This window comes from Mytilus californianus, unplaced genomic scaffold (genome assembly GCF_021869535.1).
Source record: "Mytilus californianus isolate M0D057914Y unplaced genomic scaffold, xbMytCali1.0.p SCAF_6, whole genome shotgun sequence".
NCBI classification, from domain to species: domain Eukaryota; kingdom Metazoa; phylum Mollusca; class Bivalvia; order Mytilida; family Mytilidae; genus Mytilus; species Mytilus californianus.
Window position 1 is genome coordinate 5,052,289 of NW_026262712.1, and position 5,457 is coordinate 5,057,745.

Here is a 5,457-nt window from a genome sequence, read left to right on the forward strand (position 1 = left end):
CGCCCGTCTACATGTAATGCTTTGTCTGCACCCAACTGTAGTTTGATTTGATTGATTAATTTTAAACTTGCCTAGTATAAAATATTTCGTATGAATTTAAATAAATGTTTAACACCTACTATATTTGAAATGAAAGGTGACTGTGCACATTGCAGAACATTTACATTTTTTGTTCTTGATATTTTGTGTGCTATTAAAATATATATTTACTAGTAGGTAAGAATAAATAAAAAGCGAGTTTGTGATGAATTTCTGAAAAGTGACGCACTGAAATGTGTTACCATGCAAAATAAAAAACAAAGCTTCTAGCAAAACGAGATAGATACGATGACATTTAAAGCTGAATTTTGTCTTTACAGAAACTGAAAGCTACTGAAAAGTCTGAACATAGACTGATCAATCTTAATCCACTACAAGCAAATTGTCGGCACAGTTCTGATCTTACAGCAGTGCTTATATCTAAACATTTGCTGAAAATTAAACATGATTCTACAATTAATTGTTCATTTTGTTTATAGCCGTTGCAAATCAAATAGGTATAAGTGATAGATCAACCAATGGGAGTACCACAATGAAATATCCGTACTATTTTGCTGTAAAAACTTAAAAGTGTATTCCACTTTTCGTATCGAATGAAAAAAATCATTTCACAATTGTATTCTGAACGTCATAAAGAAAAATTATGTAGGTTTGTGATCCGATGGAAAAAGAAGATATAGATCCTACGCTTCTTCTTGTAGGCTAAAATGATGGCTGCGTGTAAAAAACACGAACAAAAGGTTGATAGGTAAACAAAGTTGCCGATATTGACCAGAATAATCAGTTGAAAATGACAGACATCCTTCAAAAGTGGCTTATCAACTTACCGCATGTTTACCATTTGATATCCAATTACTGTTTGTGCAGTTTTTATCAAGGAATGAATATGCAAAGAATGTTTGACATCGAACTTACATCAAATAACAATTAAATATTCATGTCTGATATAGATATAGATTATTAAATTGTGTCAATGAGTAATCATGAAAGGTAGTAGAATGAATATATCAATTGATATCCATTTTGTATGTATATATTACCCAACAGTATCCGAACGCCATAACTATTAGTTATGTAATTATCAAACGATATGACATCAGACAACCTCTACGGAATGTCTTCCTTGGAATAAAAAAAAAAAAACCAAAAAAATGTCATACGGATTTAAAGAATACTTCGCTGTTATCTACAGCAATAAAAAGTGATGAACTTTAGTACTTAAAACATGAAGTCTGCAGAGCACGTGCGTAATTCAAGACAGTAAAATAAATGTTATGTTTGTATACAAACATACATGTATACAAAGCACAAAGACAGACTACGATTTATTTTCAAAATAAAACAACAGAAAGAAAGAACAAAAACATATAATGGTTAACACATGGTTAACAAGATTTAACTGACCGAGTTAGGAACACAAACTTGCCTATATATTCGATTTTGGCAATACCGAATGACACATATTACAAAACTTGTACTAACCATGCGCATTACAACTTGTGTTACATGTGCAGAAAAGTCTGTCTACCTTTTCGGAGTATCAAATGTCATCACCGGTTTAGGTAAAATTCGTGTTGCTCAATATATAGATTAATATATATCTGTTTTGTTGGTTGTATTTTGTGTCTGTGTTGGTTTTCAATTTTGCAATAACGTTGTCATCATGTTCTATTCGATATAAAAAAATCAAAATCAAACAGACAGTTATACAAAGTCTTAAATATATGATGAAAATAAATAAACATATGCACATTCTGATCTAGTTGTTCATATTTATCGATACATAAATATGAGGAATAAAGCCACAATCTCAGCCATTATTTCCAAGGTCATCAAAATAATGCAAAATCTGTCAATTTTGTGCACGACATGCTTCAATTCGTTATTATAAGTTGTGTGTTTGTCTTCTTGTTCATCGTCACTTTCTTTTTCAACCGTTTTATGTCCAAACAACTTTATGATCAGTCTATAAAAGAATGAAGATCTACAATCGCCACTCCAATAATAAATCGATATAGTAACTATCGTCATAATTGTTGTCAGAACACTGGATATCACTTTTATCAACAGAATGAGTACAAATACACTCACCTGACTACTGGCCGGAAGTGTTTCCGCAACAACTGTTATCACAACGACAAGTGTCAGAAATAGTGTTGCTGCGAGTGACGTACGTTCTCCCGATTCTATTGGCAAAAAGAATACGAAAAAATTAACCATACCCACAAGCGTAACTGGAACTACCAAACCAATGCATAGAAATAATGGTTTCCTTTCAAACTGGATACGTACAATAAATCTTGGAAACGAGTTCTTCGGTCCTAAAACTGATGTCACATTTTGAATGTTCCATTCAGAATTTGGTTCGTTCCATGACAACGATGATTGAACAGAATTACTTGGTTCATTGAAGTATACGTTACTAAGATCCGGATATAGATCGATTTCACAAACTTGAATATCAAATGGAAAATAATACAAATCGGCCTCACACGCTGTATCAATAATACCCCCAACGACTATAAAGGCATTTCCATCATACGTGAGATCAACTACAGACGTTGTTGCATCATAATCATTGTCAAAAGTAAAAATTGTTCTTCTTTTTACACTGTTTTTTATCATAAGTTTTGGAGTCCATACGTCATCGACAGGAAAACTTAACTTACTTATTTCCCGATGACCAGAAATATTCCACTGTATGTGCTCGTCGACCCATTGTAATCTAAAAAGTCCATATATAGAAAATATTCCTGAAGCTTCATCAAAGTTTAAAAGCGCATCAATGAATGGAAATACACTTATATACGTGGTACTACTCTGATATTTACTCGGCCTAAGAACTCTCGAATAGTTTCGAAGAAGAGTATCTTTCAACTGTCTAGCTGTCTGATAATCTTCTATCGCATTTGCATTGCAATTGTTAATGAATAAAGTCCAGATAACCAATACCTTGCAACACATTTTTTTTGTCATAGTTTGTGAAACCTGTTTATCAAATTGAAATTGCATACTGTATGTAGTCAACGAAAGCGTAATTGCATTTATATCGTTTAATTATCTATTCATACTTATTACTTTTTATTTCATTTTTCAACTAATATATCGTCTAAAACAGTGAGGCGTGTAATTGATCAGTTGAAAGATACCAGTTTATTGTAATTACGACGAATGTTCAATGTCCCGATACATTTTTATGTTTTCATTAGAATATTTATGAAATTGAAAGCAAATTGTATGATCTTAATCAAATTAATTTCCACGTAAGCCAATAATGGAACAAATGGTGTCATACATTAGAATAACGCAGCTGTGGAACACTGTACAAGCAAAAAGTAAAATAACAAAAATACCGAACTCCGAGGAAAATTCAAAACGGAAAGTCCCTAATCAAATGACAAAATCAAAATCTCAAACACATCAAACGAATGGATAACAACTGTAATATTTCTGACTTGGTACAGGCATTTTCTTATGTAAAAAATGGTGAATTAAACCTGGTTTTAGAGCTAGCTAAACCTCTCACTTGTATGACAGTCGCATACAATTCTATTATATTGACAATGATGTGTGAACAAAACAAACAGGCATTATAGGTAAAAATGTCAAAAACAGGTGTACAGCAGTCAATATTGTGGTTTAATCTTAATCACTATAAAAACTAACACAAATATGTAACTGAAGTTTGGAGAATTGTCGTAGAAAATAATCGTGTTCATACATTTCGATAAGAAAGATCTTGTCTGCTATGTAGATTTTTTTTATTAAGGTCAGATAAGAAAACGACCAGGAATGGTTGGAGCCAACCATATCAATATACATTCGTTTAATTTCATCAGAAGAGCGTTTAAAATTTTTTGGGCGAAAAACTACTTCAACAAATAATGAAGACAAAACACTGATATCCACACTTCATAATGCTGTTTAGTCACCATCACGAATTGTTCGTTTTGGAGTTCATGCTATTCCATCGGTTTTCTTTTACTTTGAACTGTATCTTCTAACTAGATAAATTAGATTATACAAATTAAGTGCTGTTTCATACATGCATCCTGTGAAAATTGAAATCAAATAAGCGTACATCATAAAACTTGTACTTATATGCAACAATATTTGATGAGTATCTGTCCCAATGCACAGGACACATACTATATCGACCTACTATTTTGTTACTTTTGACGAGAGTTTAAAAGCACAAACATTTAATATAGAATAACGCCAAATCTGTTTCTTTTTAACTGACTAGAAAGGTTTATTTGATATGTGGCATCAATTAATTGATGTATCACGCATGCATCCCGTGAAATTAATCAATCAGACAACAACAAATTTCTAATGTGTAGAAAATAAAAGATAATTTAATCGCATGAATGAGTAATGTACTAATTGAAACTGTTTAATGAAGTTACATTGATTTACTAATAATATTAATGTCTTATTCATAAGTGGAAATAAATATGAAATTAAGATTAAAATCAGACGAACGTACATCATACATCATAGAACTTGTACTTATCTGCAACATTATTGGATGACTATTTTGATATCTATGGAGTTTGCTTTCCTGTTCGATAGTACGTGTGTCAAACTCTCGTTATTGAACGCAATCATATATTGTAAGTGTAAATATCAAATTATAGTCAATGGGATGTATAAGAACTGAAAAGGTGGAACAACTATATGACCAAAAAGGATCTAGAAAAATAAGCCAATTCATCTGTCAGCTTTGCCTGTCATTTTAGTGGCACGAAGAGGAAAAACAAAGAACTAGCAATGGAACAATGATTTTTTCTTTTAAGATCAGATGAGAAAACATCTTAGAATGGTTGGAACCAACCACATCAATATACATTCGTTCCATTTAAAGTCTTACAGATTTATGTGTACTATTTCCAGGTTTGGTTTTCTTGTAATTTCATTAAATTTAACATTTTCTCTGATCGGTTTATTGAACACGCATAGTATTTTCTTTGTTGGTGAGGATGACTTGAATTAATATGGTTTTAGCTTTCATATTTGCTCTTATCGATTTGATTGCTATTGCGAATCTCCAATATTTCTAGAACGAACATTCTCTATAGTTTTGAAACCAAAGAAGTCACTCTTAAGATTCCTATTTAACCTATGATCAAGAAGAGAACGTTTTAAATGTGCGGAATGTTTAACGCGCATTGAGTCCTGTTCGTAAATGGAACTTAAATCTAATGCCTCCTGGTAGCTCTACGGTATCGGCTACTTCACCTTTACTTTTGATAAACAAAAGAACATTTATTATAAGTGTCCTTATATGGCCTGTTTCAATGCACAAATTCTGTTTATGAAAAAAATTCACAATCCCAGGAAGAAGTTTTATTATTCTGTCCGTTATCTCGGTCAACCCACATACAGTTTTCATTACTTGTTTTTTCTAATCTGATA